This window comes from Mustela erminea, chromosome 7 (genome assembly GCF_009829155.1).
Source record: "Mustela erminea isolate mMusErm1 chromosome 7, mMusErm1.Pri, whole genome shotgun sequence".
In the NCBI taxonomy this organism is placed as follows: Eukaryota; Metazoa; Chordata; class Mammalia; order Carnivora; family Mustelidae; genus Mustela; species Mustela erminea.
The window spans coordinates 92210888-92232870 of record NC_045620.1 but is presented as its reverse complement, the minus strand read 5'-3'; the positions used below and the strand labels follow the sequence as shown (position 1 = coordinate 92232870).

Below are 21983 nucleotides of genomic sequence, written 5' to 3'. Positions count from 1 at the left end.
CCTCATCCGTTCCCACCTGCCCCTCCTTGCCATCGCACCCACATGCTACGGCCTTCTGGAGAAGCCCAAGTCCCACCTGCTGATCCTGGAATCTGACCTCGAGTCCACATCAGATCTCGCTCCCTGGCTGTGGTGGCCAGGGGCTGCATCTCTGCGTCTCCACAGCCTTCTGTCATGCCATTCTGATGCCGCTGGTCAGGGACTGCCTGGGCCAGAAGACTTTGGGTCTGTGGGTGCTCAGCTCCTCCTCCCAGACTGCAGGCTCCTGTACTATCACCAAAAAACTTTAAATCTATTTGAATAATGATAAATGCTTTGGAGTCAGATCTGGCTTGAAATTCCCAGGGATGTATGACCTTGAGCCAGTTCCTAATCTTCTGTGAGTCTCAGTGTCCTTATTTGTAAACTGGGACCATAAGATCTCATGCAATTATGGTGAATGTTAAATGGATTAAGTTATGCAAAGAACTCAATCCAGTGTCTGGCACATTAGAAACTTTCAACAAATATATGTTCTCTTCCCCTTCTTCATTTTTGAATCTCCAAAGCCTAAAATATGTTGCCGGCAATTTTATGCAAATTATAATGGCTTATAATTACGTGACTAATTCACAGTCATCATAGGACAATCAGAAAATATGGAGAAGTAAAAAGAAGATAGAAAATCTTATGTAAATTTCAAATCCAAAGATACTAGAGTATAAATTGGTATACATCTTTCAAAGCTTTAAAAATACATAAATATTCATTATAACACACTGTACACAGTGCTTTCTTTTTTTTTTAAGATTTTATTTATTTATTTTGAGAGAGAGCACACGTGCATGCAAGTGGGGTAGGGGGAGGAGAGGCAGAGGAAGAGGAAGGGGCCATTCTTACACTCTTCGTCTACACAACAACAGCACATTCTGTAATAATTATTTAGCTGCCAGTAAAGATAAGTTTTCGACTTGTTATTTCATTTTAAAATGACTAAGAACTTTCTCAGAAAAGGGGTAGGAAGGAATCTCCAGCAGACTCGGAGCTGAGCATGGAGCCAGATGTAGAGCTCCATCTCCCAACCCACCGAGATCATGACCCAAACCCAAATCAAGAGCCAGACGCTCAACTGACCAAGCCACCCAGTTGTCCCGACACAGTGATTTATAATCTGGTTTGCTATATGAAAATATATAACAAACATCTTTTGCTGTCCACAGAGCGATTTATGTAACATTAGCCATTACGGCTGCAGAGTGATCTCCATATGGGGATGTGTCTCCACTTACTCAGCCAATCCCCTACTATTGAGCATGTAGGTCACTGGCAATTGTTTCACTGACTCTAAGCAATTGTTCTGATGAACAAGTTGTAAATATTTACTGTCATTCCTTTTTTTAAGCTTTTATTTATTTATTTGACAGAGAGAGATGACAAGTAGGCAGAGAGGCAGGCAGAGAGACAGGGGAAGCAGGCTCCCTGCTGACAGGGAGCCCGATGCAGGGCTCATTCCCAGGACCCTGAGATCATGACCTGAGCTGAAGGCAGACACTTAACAACTGAGCCTCCCAGGTGCCCCTTCACTGTCACTCTTAATTAAGTTCCTATGAGTAGAATTGCTAAATTGAAGAGTGTGTGAAAATGCTAGTGTATGAACACTTTTGATACACTTTGTTGAACCGATCTCCACAAAGGTTATATAAATTTATGTTCCTTATCTACTCAAAGTATGTAGTCATTCTTTCCTTGTCTTTGCCACAGAGAAAATGATATCTAATTGTTATCTGAATTTCCTCTGAAAAAATACCACTTGTGTTTTGTAACTGTTGAACTGAATGAATGTACTTCTTTCATGCTGACCCTCAAATCACATCCATGGGGGCGCCTGGGTGGCTCAGTCGGTTAGGCATCTGCCTTTGGCTCAGGTCATGATCCCAGGGTCCTGGCATTGAACCCTGCCTCAGGCTCCCTGCTCAGCCGGGAGCCTGCTTCTCCCTCTCCCTCTTTTGATCCCCCTGCTTGTGTGCGCTCTCTCTCTCTCTCTCTCTGTCAAATAAATAAATAATCTTTAAAAAAATAAAAATGCAATTAAAAAAATCACACCCAAGTACACATTTGCAAGCTTTGCTCATCTAGAATAAGTGGCCCCAAACGGAAAGTGATCATAATCTGGATGAAGCTCACTGAAAGACAAAGAGGCTAGGGAACAAGGACATCTGCGATGTTACGAGGAAGCGAAGAGAAGTGGGGTGAAACAGACACAGACGGCTGGGGAGAGGCCAAGACAAAGCCTCTGGCTGCTGTAATCAGGGCGCGATCCCTCCCTGTTGGATCTCAAGGAAGACAGGAGTGAAGCTCAGGATGGTGGGGCTGGACCTGGAGAAGGGGAAACGATGGGAAGAGACAAACCCAGGGGCCATTCTGGAGGCAATCGAGGCCTGCTAATTGGGAGCATTGCTGGAGATGTCTGGTTACATTTCAAGGCAATACAGTTTTCACTCTTCTGTCAGCTTGTTGTACATTAGTCCCTTAATAATCATTCTTCCTCATTCCCAGTTGGCTAAATAGTAGTAATAACTAATTGTGGAAATGTAATAGCTAATGTGGAAAGTATTAAACACGTTCCACATGCCAGGTGCTGTGTTCCATTAGCATTTTCTCATTTAACCCCTACAATGACCTCAGGAAGTTTGCACTATCATTATACCCATTTTTCAGATGAGGACACAGGCTCAGAGAGATGTAGTGTCTTGTTCAAGGCCACAGAACTAGTAATGGAGGGAGCCAGGAAGAGAACCCAAGCCTGTGTTTTTTCAAAGCCCAAGTTTGTGGCTTTTGTTTGTTTGCTTATTTGGTTTTTTTTTTTTTTTTTTTAAGATATTTTTATTTGACACAGAGAGGAAGTACGCACAAGCAGGGGGAACAGCAGGCAGAGGGAGAAGAAGGCTCCCCCTGAGCAAGGAGCCCAACGCGGGGCTCAGTCCCAGGACCCTCGGATCATGACCCGAACGGAAGGCAGACACTTAACAGATTGAGCCACCCACACGCCCCTTATCTGGGCTTATTAACCACAACATTTTACAAGGGCCACTGTTGTTACCAAGCACATGAGTTGTACTAGATAGTAGTTCAAGTTGAAGGCCAAACCACCATGAGAAAATAAAGGTCAGCAATTCCACATGGAGAATAAGAAGAAAGAGATCAAGAAGGCTCCCTTCCTCCATCCTCCATCGAAAGCCCCATTACCTAAGCCTTTGTTCTTTCCCCTACTGTGTTAGAATAACTCAGTGCCTGCCTTACCAAGCAGGAGTGAATTTAATGTACTTGATTCCTTGGAGCTCTGACTCATTTAGGCCCAAAGAACCAATTTATTTCCTGATTCACACATCCTGACCACTTTCTCCCCTCGCAATCCAATCTAAACCGGGTACCAGGAACTCACACTTGTCAAGCCCCATTTTGCACCTGGCTACCACCCACCCAGGGTTATGGCTGTACTCCTTGAGGCTTTTCTAACAAAGACCATTGTGGGACGTGGCCACATCCACAGAGAACAGGTGCAAGCTCAAAGACTTAGGAAGAACACAGAAGGACCCTCCTGCTGGTGGCTCCTGGTGGATAAGCAAGGGCCACCTGTGGCCTGATCACATTTTCATGCCACACAAAGTTGGAATCACCTCGCAGTGGAGGTTGTTAGTGAGTCTCCAGGAGTTTGGTTCCTACTGAGTTCAAAGGCTGACCTTTCCCTGAAAGCTGTGTTCTTCCTCCAGCCCTTTCTGACCGGCCACATGGGCTTCCACTGAAGCCACTGTGACAGTTTCTGTTCCTGTTATAGTGTCTTCTCATTACAGCAACTCCCTGGAAAATGCCAAGTTTCATGTTTGTTTTCTACCCATTGCAACACAAGCTGCTTCTCAGCAATGGGAGGGGAGCAAGGGCAGGAAGAAAACTTGCTTCAGTTTTCCAGCTAAATTCCACTCCCTTCATGAAATTTTTTCAGACTATTCCTGCCAGTGGGTCCTTGGGTCACATCCCTCCCCCGCTTTCCAGCTTCTCTGACCTTCTAGAACATTGCTGGTCTCCACCAGCCATTAACGTAAGGCCTTGTTTGTTTCATCACTGATTGACATGTGAATGCTGCCTTCTCTCCTTGACTAGATCGTGCATTTCTAGAGGGCCGGTACCATATTTTAAGATATTTTCATATCTTCCTCCAGGTCAGAACATAGGGTTATGTGCCTTCCTTGATCACCCTATTTAAAGCTCCAAATGAATCACCGTTAGCAGTCCAACAAAATAAATGTCATATTTATTTTGTTGGACGGCTAACAAATATATAAATATATTTATATAACATAAATATATGTTATATATTATATATAAATATATAAATATAACGTTAATTTTGTTTAATATCTGACCCCCCCCCATCAAATCTTAGTCTAGAAAACAGGTATTTCGCCTGCTTTGTTCACTGACATTTTTTCCAGCATTTAGAACAGCGCCTGGCATATAATGAGTATTCAATAAATAGGTGCTAATTAATGGATGAATTAAGGGATGAATAATGTGAAAAACAAATTACACTCCTATATTTATGGAAAGATTATCTTTTTCCATTTCAACTCTTCAATGAGTATTTTATGTATTGCTTCTTATGAATTTCAGAAGAGTTTCTTTAGGCTCTCAAACCTATTTTATTTCTTTACTACTAGCTCAGGAAACCCTAAGATAGAGAATAACTATCAGTATTTAACCGGGTTTTCCCTATACACCAGTAACTATTTATATTCTCATTTAATTAATACTCCTCTCCCTCGGGCATCTGGGTGGCTCAGTGGGTTAAAGCCTCTGCCTTCAGCTCAGGACATGATCTCAGGGCCTGGGATCGAGCCCTGCATCGGGCTCTCTGCTCAGCAGGGAGCCTGCTTCCCCCTCTTTCTCTGCCTGCCTCTCTACCTACTTGTGGTCTCTGTCTGTCAAATAAATAAATAAAATCTTAAAAAAAAAAATACTCCTCTCCCTCGTTGATACTGTTAAAACCATCATTTCACTGATGAGGATCTGAATCTTCTAAAAGGTAAATAACTTGCCTGGTTCTCATAGCTAGTAAATGGTGAAATCAGGACTTGAACCCAGGCCTTTCTGATTAATGACCACTCTGCTTTCCTGCCTTAATAGAATCCAGGCTGCCAGGATAATCCTTGAGCTTCCTCCCCTAAGATCTTCTAGTCCTGGCCAGCCCAACCTAGCCCTTCCCAGGATGAGAGACCACATCTTGGGGCTGCCAGGAAGTGTTGAAAGACACAGCTACTACCCAGAGAGCTAACATAGGGTAAGTGTATGGTGGGGAAAGCAATGGAAGAAACAATAGCAGCAGTAGCAGTTCCTGATCACCGTGGTTTCTATCTTAGATGCTGATGGACAATTTTAGCTGCACCATGAACATTAACCAAAATGGAAATGACTACGGATAAAGCAGGTTTTGGGCAGAGAGAGGAATTAAGTTTTGGTCCTCTTACATTTGAGATATCTGTTCAATACTCAAGGGTAGATGTTGTGTACACAGTAGGATCCACAAGTCTGAAGTTCAAGCAAAAGGGCTAGAGATCTTAATTTGTGAGTCAACAGCACCACGGAACCCTGTCTAATGCAAATGCCACGGGACAACCAGATGTGTTTCTAGGCCGGCAGAGCCCCAGTCCTGAAGATTGTGTCAAATGTTTTAGAAAGGTTGATGAGGGCCATGTAGAGACTTCATTGTTCCCTGTGTTGCTGCAGCGGGTGCATTATGAAGCTTAAATTTGCCATATTTCCTTCTCAGTGGGGTCTCAGTGGGCGACTGTGTGTGTGTGTGTGTGTGTGTGTGCAATTGGTTGCAATTGTTCAGGGACTGAAATGGTTCATTCTAGAGATTGCCTCTGGGACTCCCTTTTCCTTGGACTTTCATGGCTGACCAAGGCACTTGTAAACAGACACATTCTTTTGGATATGTTAAAACTATAATCCAGGCCTGGGATACAACTCCACTCTTTTCAGTGATTCTGTGTTTTTCTGATCTGAAGCACAGACCCCAATTTCATACTGTGGTTGGTGGGGCCCTCTGACTTCCTTTCCTTTAATATTCTGGGCATAACATACAAGACCTTCATTAACTGCTCAGTCAGTATGCAGCCCATCCCTGCCCTAGTCCTGCAGACAGAAATTACAGAGAGAGAGGGGGAAGGGGCTCAAGAAAGCACAGCCAGAGCTCAGAGATGTCAGCATAGGGTATCTGAAAAATACTGACAGAGGCATAAAAAGATTTTTTAGCAACACTGAGAACCTAGCTGAGGTTGGAAATCATTAATTTGTTCTGGAACCAGTTAGCCTGGCTGTGGAATTTTCTCTAGCTAAATTCCCACAGAGAAGACAAATAGTAGGGCCACTTCAGGGTTGGGATATGGCTTGACAGGTGCATAGGGAGAGCAAGTGATAGGTCACTGATGAGAATGTAGCTAGTGGGTCCCAGGCTGGAGAAGGGAGGGCAGAAGGCAACAGAAAAACTGACACCCGGGGTGCCTGGGTGGCTCAGTGGTTTAAAGCCTCTGCCTTCAGCTCAGGTCATGATCCCAGGGTCCTGGGATCGAGCCCCGCATCGGGCTCTCTGCTCAGCACGGAGCCTGCTTCCTCCTCTCTCTCTCTCTTCCTGCCTCTCTGCCTACTTGTAATCTCTATCTGTGAAACAAAGAAATCAAATAAATAAATAAATAAATAAATAAAAACAAATAAATAAATAAATGAAATAAATAAATAAATCTTTAAGAAAAAAGAAAAATGGATACCCAGAGTGTCCCAGCTCCAAAAGGCTGTGGGTGAACCCTCGAGGATCTCAAGGGTACAGAGCATGGCGGACACCTAGGAAAGGCGAGTCTAGGACAAAGGAGACTCCTGCGGCTGGACACTCCTATGCCAGGTCTGACTCAGTCCCTCAACTGCCACACCACCTTTCTCAAGCAAGACAGTGCCTTTCTACAGAATCCGCCTTGGTGTTGACACCATACCCTGCCCCTCAGAGATCCCCAGATATCAGGGCTACATGAAACTTCAGTTTCTCAGAAACAACAACCTGTCCACGAGAATCTCTCCGGTTTCATCTTTTATTAAAATGACACTGGGGTACCTCAGAGCATCAAAGCCATAGCTGAAGAATTAAGTCTCAAGAGAGCAGGAACCAGGAAAGCTTCAACCTCAGGGACTAGAAACAGGACTCAGACACCATCAGGTCCCCTCACCCTCTCTTTAGCTTCCTTCTCACCCTTGCTCCTTCTTTCCCTCTTGAAACTTAAGAGCTTAGACTCTGGAACCAGATACCTGGCATTCTAATCCTAGCTTGGCTCTCCCATTTACCAGCTGAATGATCTGGAGAAATTTATTTATCCTTTCTGTGCCTCAGTTTCCTTGTGGATATAATAATAGATCCTACCTCATGTGGCTGTTGCAGTCATAAATAATTTGATACTTGTATAGCACAGGGAAGAGTCCCTGGCCCCTCGGGCTCTGTCTCGTCAAGAGAAGAGTTTGGACCCAAAGGTGTTAATCAGCAATTTGCCCTCAAGGTTAAAGGTAATAAACTAGGGTCGCATTCAGGCCACCAATGGGATCCACAGGAATCACCCTCATCAACGGCGTGGAGAGGCAGCAGGGGCTGTGGCCCTACTCACAGTCAGACAGGAGACATGTCATTTTGTTAGGAATAGGGTAATCTATTCCAAACCTTGGTCTTTACTCTCGGACTCTACGCTTGCTCCCCTTGGTCGTCAGTAGGTGAATATACCTGCTATGTCAGGGGAACTGGACATCTTTCCCTCTGTCTCTTGTCTGGCCCCTCCCAACTAGCACTGGAACAAGCTCAGGTCTCTAATCTAGAGACAAATACATAATTCCTAGACTCCCCCTTCCTTAGGTCCCCACTTCCCTTCCCAGCTCACTTTACTCCACTTCCTCCCTCCGTTTCTCAACTCTCTGTTCTTTAGCTCTCACTCTCACTTCTCCCCAGGTGCCAAATTCCTGAGCCTCTGCTGCCTTAGACGTCACTGCTACCCCTACTTTAAACTCTCTCCTCCCTGGGTTTCCATAGTAACACTCTCTCCAGTACATCCCTAGCCTCTCCAACCACTCCTTCTCCATGTCCTTTGAATGTTCCTCCCTCTTTGTCCACCCATCCTTGAACAACCCATCTTCCCCTAGGTTCCATCCCCTCTTCACCTTGAAGCCTCCTTGGGCAACTTTATCTACTGTTAAGGTTTTGGTCACGCTACGCAAGCTAATGATTCTCAAATCTATATCCATCAGCTTAGTCCTCTCTTCTGAGTGTCAGGTTATCCATCCATCCGACTCAGCATGCGGGTTTGAAACACTAACACTAGACTTGAAACACTAACAACTCAGCATGTGGGTTTAGGAGACAGCTCTTAAGGACAATAATGGAGAACAGTTAAAGACACTAGAGGTGTCTGATCCACAGGGACAACTCAGATGGACTGTGGTGGTAAATGGGGCCATGGTGGCTAACTGGGAAAGATAACCTGGAGATATCCTGGATGGACCCCAAAGGGTCAAATGCAGACCAATGATTAGAAAATTGGAGAAGACAGATCTCAGCTGAACCAAAAAAAAGACCCTTTGGAAGTCAGAGTGGCTCAAAAGTAGACTCAGCTGCCTTAGAAAGTTTTGAGACCTTGGTTACTTAAAGCATTCAAGCACCAGGCTTTAAATTCCTTCTGACTGCAAGATTCTATGAGAAAGCAAAACAGAACTTATGAAGACTTGACCAAATTCAGTAAAACCTGGTCCTACTGGTTCTGGCACCAAATGGATGTTGGTTTACTGGCTGGAGTACCCAGTCACGTAAAATGGAAATAACAGCAGAGACAATTTAGGAGAGCTGAAGGGCAGAAGAAATTGAATAAACTCTCAAGTGGGGAAGGACTGATAGTCAAAGAATCTCACTGCAACCTGACTCTCTTGGAGGTATTTGCACTTGGTTCTATTTTTATGCAACTACTCAGTTGATGTGGAGTCTACATTACCCATACTGCACTGGGGCCTCTGAATTAAAGTTCTGTTTCAACAAACCTAACCAGGTATTGTTTGAGGCAAGAGCCCGGAATCTGGGTGGAACCTAAAGGCCTGACCTGACCTTGGAAGCACTTTTGTACCTGAGTCTACAGATCTCTCTGCCTTCTGTGTGAAAGATGGAAGACTTGAACTACTGTGGGAAAAAGAATGGCTCCCACTTGCCGCCAGCTCCATGTACCTTCCCACAATAAGACAAGACCCCAGCTCTAGGACTCCTCCCTCCCTGCCCAACCCTGGGTCATCTCATCCCATAACGTATAGTGTACTTGTGCCTTCTTGCTTACTGGCTTCCCACAACCTCTGTCTCCCTAGAGGTGCAGGCTGGAGTGAGGCCAAGGAAGAGAAGGGGCTGCCCAGAAGCTGGCATTTTCCATTTGTGCTCTGGATCCTGCAAATCCAAGTTTTGGATGGATATGTAGGAGAAGGAGTTTCAATCTCTGGCCCCGAGGAACATCAGGGACATAGAAAACCAGGTTTAAAAGGGGTGGCCTGGGTGGGTTAAAGTGGGTTAAAGCTTCTGCCTTCAGCTTGGGTCATGATCCCGGGGTCTTGGGATAGAGCCCCGCATCGGGCTCTCTGCTCAGTTGGGAGCCTGCTTCCTCCTCTCTCTCTGCCTGTCTCTCTGCCTGCTTGTGATCTCTCTCTGTCAAATAAATAAATAAAATCTAAAAAAATAAAAAGAAGAAGAAAACCAGGTTTTAAGGTAGGACTTGAACTGATATTGTTTCTTTTTTCTCTTTTAAGCCTGGATTCTAGAGCCAGCGTGCTCCTCTCCACTCCTTCTGCAAGACCACATCTCCCAGGCAGAAGACTCCAAAGTTCTGCCTCCTCAAAATGCTCTCCAGCTCAGCAAGTCCTCAATCTGCCATCTGAGTCCCATCCCAGGAGAGGAGGGGGCAGTAAAAGGGTGCTGTCTCACTGCTCTGTGCCTCCATTTCTATGTCTGTCCAATAGAAATCATCACAACTACCTCTCATGTCCCACAGAATCCCTTTGAGGATAAAATTAGAATTGACCACCTGATTGCCCAACATCCAAGGTTATTCTGAGCAATAGCCTCTCAAAGAGAAGTTCAGGGAAGAGCTAATTTGGGGTGAGAGACACTGATACACCAGAATATGCATCACACACTGGATGTGCCAAGTTTCTAAGCCGAGTCTGGTTCCCCATGTTACCAAGCACACCTCAGAACTAATGGCCCTCAACTGACTCCAACCAGTATTTACTCAGAAGACAGAACATAATTTAATATTAATCCACGCAGAATATAATCTGGGAAGACAGATTCCCAGCAAAGAGTAATTCTAACTATGGGGGAATCGGCATACTTCTACTTTACTGATGGGATTGAAAAATGACACAGCCCAATGGAAGGCAATTTGGCAATGTCCATCAAAACTCCATCTGTGGTTATCTTTTGACCTCACAAAGGCACTGCTGGGCATTTATCCCACAGATACACCAACATTCCTACAAAGGAGGTCAATTTAAGGTTAGTTATGGCAGTCACAGGTTGTAAAAGCTAAAGACCAGAAATCATTCAGGGATCTATAAACAGAACTAGTTAAATATACCCTGGTACATCCTTACTTGCAATTTTTTAAGAACAGAACACGGAAACTTTCTGTGCATTGCTGTGGAAAGATTGCCTCTAGAGGCTGTGTTAGAAAGAATGGGAAACAAGAATGTGTTTCAATATTTTTATTACAAGATTTGCTTGTATTTTCACAAAGAGACCCTAGAAGGATTATGTAGGAAATTAATAACACAAGCGGGAGGGAGGCTTTTCAATGTACAATTTTTGTATTGTTTTTATTTTTAAAACATGCTACACTTTTAACTTGGCAAAAAAGAAATTAACAAAGGAAAGAAGAGACCCTCTAGAATGCATTCCAGAAGGGCAAGGGGAACCAGACTGGGCAGCAGAAGAGCACACTTGATCCTGGCAGGGCCTCTGGTGGCCCTGAGTTTCCCAAGCTGAAAGACAAGAGGGGTGGCCCTGTCTGCGGCCTGCCTCCCAGCCTCACTCTTCTTTAAATAAGAGCCTTCCTGGGATCGTGCCCTGGTTTACATCACGGCTACCTTCTGTGCCCTTTCTCTTGGACAGACAAGTGCAAGTTGACTGAGTGTGTTCAGCACCACTTTCCAGAGAATGCCCAGACTCCTACCATCCCTATTCAGTTATTCCTCATTCTTGCATTGTATCTATCCATTGGCCGTGCCCCTTTACTGCTATCTTAGGCTTTATTCAAAGGCTTTTAAATTTATACTTTAACCTGGATGAATCCTTTTACAAAGCAATTTGGTCATATAAAAGTTAAATCATAAAAGTTTAATGCAGCATCCTGTTCCTTGGGTAATTACCTTCAAAGTGACAAAGTCCAGTTCTCATTCATTCTTTTGGAGTTATTTCAGTTAAGCATTGTGGGAATGTGGGTGCAGGGGTAACAGAGGACTGGAGGCATGGGATATGGAAGCTGAGATGAGCTGGGTTGCTCTGCTGCATCACAAGACAGAGGGCAAGAGGAACCAGGGAAGGCAGTGGCTGTGCCTGGGGCTTTTCCATGCTACATGGACAGAAGTCCTGTGAGCTGAGCACTGAGGACTGTCCAGGGAGATGCACAGCATGTGAGGATGCAGAGAGGGGTGGGCTGAAGGCTAACAAGGGCTAGAGGAGCTCTATGACTGTAAGGCACCAGCTCGAGTTTGGGTCTGGGCACAGCTACAGAGGCGTGGCTCAACTGTCCCATCTGGCCCAGCGCCTGCCAGTGGTGTAGACAGTATTGGTATAGCCCACTGAGAAGCCCAGAGAAGCCAGCACCTGTGTCTTCTTATTTTTCTTGAAAAACCATTTTTGTCCAGGGGCACCTGGGTGGCTCAGTTAAGTGCCGATTCCTGTTTTTGGCTCTGGTCATGATCTCAGGGTCTTGAGATCAACCCCCCCGCAGGGGGCTCCAGGCTCAGCGTAGTCTGCTCAAGATTCTCTCTCCCTTCCCCCTCACTCTGCCCCTCCCTCCCATCTAACCCCATGCACTCTCCTCTTTCTCTCTCTCAAATAAATAAAGTCTTTAGAAAAAAAAATTTTATCCAAAAACTTAAAATTTCTGAATTAAAAAAAATCCATCCCATCATCCAAACATGAATCCTTTCATTTCTCTGTGTTTACGTTCAGTTCCTAACTGTAAGAACTTACTTTTCCAGAAGTGGAATAGTTGTGTAGGCAAACTTCCAAGTTTTTATTTAACATTACTTTATAAGCCCGCTGTCTCAAAGTCTTTATAATAGTTATATTAATGATTGAATTATATTCCATTGCAAAGACACACTCTGGTTTAGTTCACCATTTCCCTATTATCATGGAGTTCCTTGTACTTTTAGCTTCCCTATCCTTAAAATTTGTCCTTACATTGAATTCTGAGCAGAGGGATAACTAGGTTAAAGGATATGAACGCATTGGATATCTTCATTACTTTCTTACTTTTTTCCCTCTCCTGACTTTACCCTGTCCCCTGTCCTGGAGTTTACTAATTCAATCAGGCAGATTATCTCATTGTGTCTGTCCACACCTCTAGCTCAGTATTTGGGGTGGAGGCATTGTTTTCTTACGTACTTGAATAAGCTTTTTTAAACTTGAGTTTAAGTTACCATGGCTACTGTTTTTATTTAAGAAGGAATGCTTATTCATTATAAAACTCAGTCTTTTATAAATTTTTGTATAATCTATCACTTTGACACACACAATCTTATTGTTTTCTCATTTATCTAAATTCTTTTTTAAATTTTCTATTATTATCCATCAATCTTTTTCTTTATCATTTTTTTTCTGTAGCTTCAATTCTTATAAAGTTATTCTCCGTCATAGAAATGAGGGCTCTATCCTTTGTTAGGTTTTCCATGACTTGATTTAGATGTTTAATAAGCTGTTAGGCCTGGAGTTTACTTTAGTGTGTGGTGTGAGGACTCTGGGAAAGAGCAGAACCCAATCTTGATTAACTGTATTTATCTTATAACTATTTTCTAATGTATACAGTCCCACTTCTGGGAAGTCATTTCGGCAAATTATCTGGCAGGAGGAGTTATTTTTAGGCTAACCAGTCAGCTAACACATTACTTTACAAGACCAGGCTTCCATTTGTCCCGCTCTGAGTCCTGATTTACCCTTCTGTATTTCCTACAGCAGCTTGTCTCGTGCCTTCCATGTGGCAGTTGTTAATCCAACCTGATTTGATCAGAATGAAACAAGCAGCCCAGAGCTGTTGTCTAAAAGAATCATCCAGAAGCTGAAGGGTGCCATTTTTAACCAGGAGGACCTGTCCCCACCATTCAGTCTTTCCCAGGGTCTTATTAGAGATTGAATGGGAATGCCAGCAAAGAGGGGCAGAGGGGCACGGCTAACAGGGCAGGACCGTGGAGTAGACACCCTTGACTTAGAATTCTGCATCTACCACTTCCTACCTAGCAGGGGTTCTCGAGCAAACTGAGGTCTGTGTTCCTCATCTGTAAATAGAATACAAAGAGCTGCTGGTATGGCCAAAGTAAGGGTCAGCAATAAGACTCAGCACTCAGCCTGGTGCCTGGCCGCAGGAAAGGGCTCCATGTGTGGCCAACGTTATCATCTTCCCTGCTCCCCTTATGCCCTGGACAATCAAAGTGCATAACCCTTGAGGCTGAAGGGTGTGCACAGTGATGAGAAGGCATGGGTATCAAGAAGGAAGCTGGAAAGGATCCAGCCAGCACCTGCCCGGTGGGGGACACACACGCAGGTGCAGTAGTCCCAGTCCCGACTGGTTTTGCCATGGATGTTTTGTCAAATGCGGGAGTAGATTGTTGCCCAGTTATCTAAGCTCTGGTTATCTGAGTCAGAGTTTATCTGCCTACTTATCTCTCTCTAAAATGCTGAAGGCTTCCCAATTCATTCTTACACACACAGCAGTCCTATTTCTGAGAACTCTTTAAACGTGTACCCACACATCTATGAAATCGCATATTCGAGAGGCTCCCCGCCAACATAAAAGACTGGAAAGACCCCACGTGGTGATGACTAGGCAGCTCGTTGAATAAACTGTGGCATAAGCCACCACAGAACACCCCGTACCTGTGACAAACAGTGAGGAAATGCCCCATGAACAAGATGGGATAATTTCCAGGATGTGTTGTTCGGTAAAAAGAGCAGGTTGTAAAAGAGTAAAAGAGCCCTTCAGTAATAAGGGCATCAAGCATGCCGCCTCTTCCACAAGATTTCCAAAAGCAGCAACGTCCTCTTCCCAGGCTGCAAAGTCACCGACACAGGCAGACTCAACATCAGAACATGAACAGGTTAAAGGAGAAAAACTATACCATCACCTGGACAGACACTAGAGACACGTTTCGCCAAACTTAACAACCATCCTGCCGGTCTTAAAAGAAAAATAGAAAACCCTATTAGGCTTTAAGATAGAGATGGAGACTCCATTCAGACTACAACCGTATTAGAAACAACAGGAAGCATGAAAAGCAATGGTGAAATCCTCAAGGCCCTGCTACTAAAATTAGGTTCAAGTCAAGAATGAGCTCGATCTAGGCTTGTTCTGGAAATTCTAGCCAATGTGCTGAAAGAAGAAAAAGAAGGAAGAAACAAATTTATCACTATTTTCAGCTGATATGATGCTAAGCAACAGAAGACTAGTTAAAATAAGAAAATAAGTTGAATGAATCCTATGTTGCTACAAAGATGATAGAACCATATCTATTATCATGGAGGTTCCAAGTGAGAGTTACCAAATAGACGAAACAGGTTATAAAACAGAATTAGACTATGATTTAATTTTAAAAATGAATATGCATAAGCCTATGTTGAATATACACATAGAGAAAAGTCTGAAAGGAAATTCATCAAAATATATTTAGAGATCATATCTGTGGCTTACAGGGTTTCAGGTGATTCTTATATTTCTTATGTAAAACACTTTTCCGTATTTTGTTAATGTTTTATAGTAAGCATATTTATTTTACCAAAAAAAAAAAAATTAATCTTTTTGCCCAGAAACACATGGACATCGGAGTGCATGGAAACTCTTTTCAAGGGCGCCTGGGTGGCTCAGTGGGTTAAGCCGCTGCCTTCGGCTCAGGTCATGATCTCAGGGTCCTGGGATCGAGTCCCGCATCGGGCTCTCTGCTCAGCAGGGAGCCTGCTTCCCTCTCTCTCTCTCTCTCTGCCTGCCTCTCCATCTACTTGTAATTTCTCTCTGTCAAATAAATAAATAAAATCTTTAAAAAAAAAAAAAAAAAGAAACTCTTTTCAAGGTCATTGGGATGAGCATGTGTTTCTCCTAAAGTGGTCAGTGTTAGTGACTTAGGGCAATTCCCAACTCACCCTCATCTCCCACAAAACCCAGATTGATCCGCTCTGTCTGGTCCTTTCCTCTCTGAAGGGGATTCCCAGACCTGTATGTTCCAGAAAAGCCTAGGATGGCCTGATTCCCCCAGCTGACCATGGCCCCTGGCCTTAGCACCTACAGCCGGTTCTAGCCCCATCCTAGCTGTTTGCAAAGACTCCCAGCCTTCTGCAGATTGCCCATTTTGCCCAAAGGGGGCTCTTCCTTGCAGCCATCCAGCAAAGGCTTTTGCCTCCCCCGTGGGTGATTTAGAAATCATCTGGCAGCCTCTAGCCTCCATATGCCAGACTTCTCTGCCCCACTACTGGGTTGAAGGTCATGCACAGAGCATGCCAGGTCCAGTAACCTCATCCTGGATCTCCTGAAGACCTCAAATATCTCTCACCTGTTCCCCTTCCCAGGGCCCCACCCCGCTGCACTTCAGACAGCTTGACTGGGTCCATTCTGCTACCTCACTCCTATTGGCTGAAATTTCGTGTCTAAACCCTGCACCTGCCATCACCCACCTGTTAGAAGACAATTGCCTGGTAGAGGTTGCTGCTACATGTGGTACATCCAGTTCTCATGCTGATTCTCTACTCTGTACCCTGGAGGCTCTAAGAAGGCCTTGATTGGGTCTCAGTACCTGCTAGGAAGAGAATGAGATTTGCTACCTCCGTGTTTCAACTTGAGTCATAATCTAGCAGGCCCTCTCTGCAGCCTCTTCTGCCTCATACTCATCTCACAGCCCCCCAACTTCCCTCCTGGCCCAGAACCCACCACACCATCAGAGGACCGTCAGGCCAGCTCCATAAGGCTGGACATCCTTGCCCTAGCCTGGAGCATTTTCTTCCAATTGCCACAGTACTAGAGTGAGTGACCGAGAGAGTGAGTGACTCAGTAGACTGAAATCAAGGCTGGCCTTGATTATACTGGGACTTGAAAAGAGACTGGCATCATTGTTCCTCAACTCTCCAGAACCAACTCCCTATCAGTATCCCCGTCCCATAATTCAGATACAAACAAGGAAGTAAATGCACGAATACAAATGCCTTCATATAGATTGGCTTTGAACCTGATAGAAGTTACGTTATACTCATTTCTACCTGGCTTGGTTATTTGATTTCTAACTCCAGAACATTTGAAGAAAAGCAAAGGAGGAAAGGGAAACGCAGCAGGAATCCGGAAGTGACAGCCTGAGAACGATCACATTCCAGGATCAGGAAAGTGCAAGATCTCAGAAAAAGCAGCACGTGGCCCCACGCTCCTGACACTACCATAGAGCACAGCGCCAAAGTTTATCATGCTAACCCCGAGTCAGTGCAGGCCTGGCTCCTATTCAGCATGCTCCCAAAGCTGCCTAGGTGTTTGCAAAGAGCTCCCAGATTCTGAAGGCTGCCCATCTTGCCCAAAGGTGAGAGGGCGTCCCTTTATACAGCCACTCTGCACAAGCGGTGCATCATCATTTGAACGGCAGTTCTCAGAAAGTGAATCCAAATGTATTTTTATTGTTAATACATTTATATGCTAATAAATATAAGCCACAAATAGTGCTTTCTTGCTGCATATGTGCTAATTTCTAGAACTAGCCAATGGAGGGGGAAAGAAGGCTCAACCAGTGAACTTTAGTGACTTAATTTCCTGGTTAACTTCACTTTCCTCTCCTGTAAAATGGAGTATATAATAGCTGCCTGTGTATTTCAAATTACTATGGAGATAGGCTGGCTACGCAAAAGGAACAAGAAGTGTGTTTTACTTTAGTAATTCCTCTATCTAGATTGAGTCATGGATCAAAATTAGAAGAGGAAGGAAAATTACAAGTACATAGTACTTGAAGGCTAGAGATTAGGTGTATCTCGCAGACAGGTAATTGACTTAGAATTGGGCTTGGGTCAGAGGACTTCCCGCCACCATTAGCAATGTGCCATTCTCTGGGAAAGGGTGACGCCTACTGCATGATTACTGTACTGCAACTGACCTGGAAAACCAGGAGGCTTGAAACCTAACGACTTTCATTCAATTTAAGGCAGGTGCGAGATACCACCACAAAAATAAAAATTAAAAATGGTCATACAGCATTGTCCTTTTAAAAATTCCAATTTTCCTGGGGCGCCTGGGTGGCTCAGTGGGTTAAGCTTAGGACATGGCTTAGGTCATGATCCCAGGGTCCAGGGATCCAGCCCCGCATCGGGCGCTCTGCTCAGCAGGGAGCCTGCTTCCCCCCCCCCCCCCCCCCCCCGCCTGCCTCTCTGCCTACTTGTGATCTCTGTCTGCCAAATAAGTAAATAAAATCTTTTTTTTTAAATGCCAATTTTCCTTCACTTAGGGACGCCTGGTGGCTCAGTGGGTTGGGCCTCTGCCTTCAGCTCAGGTCATGATCTCGGGGTCCTGGAATACAGTCCCGCATCAGGCTCTCTGCTCAGTCGGGAGCCTGCTTCCCCTCTCACTCTCTGCCAGTATCTCTGCCTGCCTGTGATCTCTCTCTCTCTATCAAATAAAAATCTTTTTTAAAAATAACAATTTTCCTTCATTTAAAAATAGCTTCTATTTTTCATATTCAAATGTAATGCGTATTCACTGTAGAAAATGAACATCATCCAATAGCACCATTCTCAACCCTTAATCAACACTTAGTTCAGAACCACAGCCGCTGCTATTGTCAACATTGTTCTCTCTTCAGTCTTCCCTCCCTTTTTCTTCTTCCTGTTCTTTCTCTTTCTCTCTCTCTCCACCCGTGCATAATTGTAAAAACAAAGCCAAATTTAAAAAAATCATTCCTCATCAGAGGTAACCACTGCTAACAGCTTGGTGTGTATTGTTACGCACATTTTTATGACAGTGGAGATGCATATCTACCACAAACCAAATGGGGTCTACTGGCTGTCCTTCAAACCCACGACCATCAGGAACTCGCCTGCACTTGAGCTTCTCAGTCTGCGGTAAGGGAGAACACACACCATGGGAACTGCCGCCCGTCAGTAAGAGGCTGTTAGGATTTATAGCCCTTGGGATGGAGCGAGGTGATTTGCAGGAGGGTTTAAGGAAGCTGGGCTCTGCTCGGGATTGGACATTGCCAGAAAGCAGGGTAATTCTATGATGGCTACCTTGATTAATGTCACCCAGGAGGGGCAACCAGGGCGAGGCTGAAGCTGGCAAAGAACTGGTAAAGGAACAGCAGTCTCGACTATTAGCCAGGACAGGTGGATGCTTAGTCGTGTTTGCGCTTTGGACAAGGCTCCTGGGTGGTCTGTGTGCAGACATGACTACGAGCGGTCTTGTTTTTATCTGCTCTATGACGTCACAGCATGGCCTTATCTGCTCTCTCTGTGCTGTGACACAGAACTCCGGAGCCTCACGGTGCTGCCAGGCCAGCTCCCAGCTGTTAGAGCTGCTCTCTTCCCTCTCAGGGTTGTCTCTTCTCTTCACCTAACAACCTTGTGGACATTTCTTCCAAGTCAAGATTGAGTCTTATGTAACCAAATTTCTCTTGTTAAATAGATGTTTTCTGATATTTTAGGCATACAATACTAAAATGAAATCCTTCAGAAATATATCTTGGCACACAGTATACTGTTATTTCCTTACATTTTTAGACGTGTAATTACTGGGTCAAGCGATGTATACATTTTAAGGTTTTTAGTAAAATCTCACCAGAATGCCTTCCACAGAGCGTGAACTAATTTCACTTTCAATAGGCTAGGACAGAATACTCCCTTGCCCACCCCCAAACCCTCATCAGCACAAAGCCACGAAGTATCATCAATCTTTTTTTTCTTAATCTTAGCAAGTTTTATAGACTGAGGCACACCTTGTTTTTAAATTTCTGTTGTGTAAAATTGGACACCTGACAAGGACCAACTGTGGCATATGGATCTCACTGGACTCTACTGCGTTGGACTGTGTCCGTAGCTCCGAGGCAATCCAGTTAGGGGGCACAGAGCCTTCTGCTGGTGTCTCAAGTCTGTTTCTCAGGCTACCAGTTAAGAAGAGATGTATACAGAAAGGGGCATCTTGGGGTTCCTCCAGATTTGGAACACATTTTGACAGCAGTGTTTTTCAAAGTGTGTTGTTACCTCCTCTCTTGTCTGCCTCCTAATTCCCCACTGAATTAGGAGCATCAAAGGGACAGGGACTGTGTCTTCCTCACTTTCATCCATTTTTTTTTTTTTTTTGTGGTAAAATCCACATTACATAAAACTTACCATCTTAACCACCTTTAAATGGTACTAAAGGACATTCATATTGTCCTTAACCATGAGCATCATCCATCTCCAGAACTCTTTTCACCTTATAAAACTGAAACTCTCTCACCATTAAACAATCCCCCACATCGTCCTCACCCCCGGCCCCTGGTCACCACCACTCTAGTTTCTGTCACTATGATTGCAACTACTCTAAGTACCTCATAGAAGTGGAGTCATACAGTATTTGTCTGTTTATGACTAGCTTCCTTCACTTCTCATCTTCACGTCTATCCATGCTGTAGAATGTGCTAGAAGCTCCTAAAAGTACTGTAAGAAAGAAACATGCTGTTTTAAGCCACTGAGAGTATTCAGTTGTTATTGCATCGTAACAAAGCCTGTCCTGACTAGAACAGCAGTAAATGCCCCCAAAGAATACGAACTTCTCTAGCAAAGCACCCAATGGCAGTTTGTCATAAACCTTTGTAGAAGTAGCATACGGAGATGGGATTGGGAGGGAGACAAACCATAAGTGACTCTTAATCTCACAAAACAAACTGAGGGTTGTTGAGGGGAGGGGGTTTGGGAGAGGGGGCTGGGGTTATGGACATTGGGGAGGGTATGTGCTATGGTGAGTGCTGTGAAGTGTGTAAACCTGGAGATTCACAGACCTGTACTCCTGGGGATAAAAAAATATTATATGTTTATAAAAGATTAAAAATTAATAAATTTAAAAAAATTGGTTTACCTAAGAAAAAGAAGAAGAAGAAGAAGAAGTAGCATGTGGACATCTTGGTTTCTGAGCTAGGACTCCATAGGTTCGTGTGCCTTTTTTTGAGGACATTTATCCGGGAAGTGCAAGGTGATCACAACTTAAGATGAGCTATAGTATTACGACAAAATAAATCTAGTACGCTGGGTGGTGATGGGTTTTGAGTCTGATAAAAGACTGACTTGGTGGATATCTGTAAGGAGAAGCTACGTTAGGGCGAATGGCTACTTGCAAAGGGTTAGAGGAAGGTCCTCCTTCACTTCAGACCCCTTCAGCGCTTACTCAGCTGCACCGGCCCCCGTCCGGGCCCTTCTCCTCTCTCGCCCTCTACAGGCCAGTTCATAATGCCGCACTCTGCTCTCTGCCAATTTTAGAAACGCTATTAGTTACAGTGGGCGTGAATTTTTCTCCACAAACCCACAGGTACAAAAAAGATTACTTATTTCCATAAATCATATTAACTGGTTCTCAGCCCCAATTCTCTTTTGGAGGAAAATATTCTATTTCAGCCGTCTTGGGGGTGGCATCCTCCTCTCTAGAACTGAACGCGAATTCAGGGAACTTAGTGCGGCTCCGGGTAAAGGCAAGGAGAGTCTCTGGTTCCTATGATCAGTGATGAAAAGTTCATTGTCTGGGCTGGGAGAGACAAAAGGTAGGTGGCTCCATCCTTCTACACTAAATATGGGGACACTTGCCCATAACCTCAAGGCTGTGACTGCTTCCAACATCCCCCAGAGCTTGTGGAGAAGCTGCAGGGAAACAGGGGGCAGGTCCAAGTCACTAAAAGAATAAAACAGCCATCCCCACCCTTACCTCAGGGAAAGGCCACTCCTGCTTCCTCGCTTCTTCCAGGGAAAGGAACAGGAGCTCATCTATCACACACAATGACGTGTCTTGAAAGGAGAGTGCTGGCAATGGGTGCCCAGTCTCGGCATTCTCGGGCTTGCAGGGGAGTTCCAGCGAATCCATCTGAGGCCAACTGGAAGCCCTTAGCTGACAGGAAGTACACCTCCCAAGGCCCCAGGCCTGGGCTTTCCTCCCAAGTTCTCTGCTGAAGCCTCTACCACACCGGCCTAATCAGCCTCCTCAATTCTTAACTGTCAGGGAGTCCCTGGAGTGAACCCAGCCCTGGCAGGATTTTATTCCCGGCCTCCTCAACTCCAAAGTCCTTGCCTGAACTTGAGGGCAGCCTGTGGGTCTTTGGGGCTGGCACCAGTTGCTGATTCCTCCTGCTCCAACCGTGACTCCAGCTGCAGGTAATGAAGGCCCTCAGCCTGTGTCGGCCAAGCCTCCGAGTCCACAAGAGGAGGGCCGACTCTGACATAAATGAGGGTTACCACATCCATGGGCAGGCAGGTCCGGGATTCACCTGTAGCCCTAAGCCCCAGGCACAGCCTGTCTAGGGAAAACCTGAGTCCCGTGGCTGGGAGTCCTTGAAAAAGAGAGAGGCCGAGAGTTGTAGCTTGCACTAATTTCTCCACAGAGCCTGGAGTAGCCCCCTGAAGCTGATCTCTTGTCTGCACCCTTCCGACCACACCTGGCCTCACCTAACATCCTGGGGGAGCTAGATCACTCTGT

The 21983-nt window shown here is 44.9% G+C and overlaps 2 long non-coding RNA genes across 2 annotated transcripts in view; one reads left to right on the top strand and one right to left on the bottom strand.

The window, feature by feature from the left end:
• Positions 1-20170, bottom strand: part of LOC116595802 — a 60112-nt gene extending 39942 nt beyond the window's left edge. The window contains exons 1-2 of the long non-coding RNA XR_004287859.1: positions 19855-20170; positions 15980-16101 (exon numbers count right to left, since the gene is read on the bottom strand). This is a non-coding gene — a long non-coding RNA (uncharacterized LOC116595802). The remainder of the gene's footprint in view (positions 1-15979; positions 16102-19854) is intronic.
• LOC116595803 lies at positions 4156-10024 on the top strand. The gene is made up of 3 exons (XR_004287860.1): positions 4156-4196; positions 5161-5314; positions 9844-10024. It is a non-coding gene; the product is annotated as an uncharacterized LOC116595803 (long non-coding RNA).
• Positions 20171-21983: the final 1813 nt, after the last annotated feature.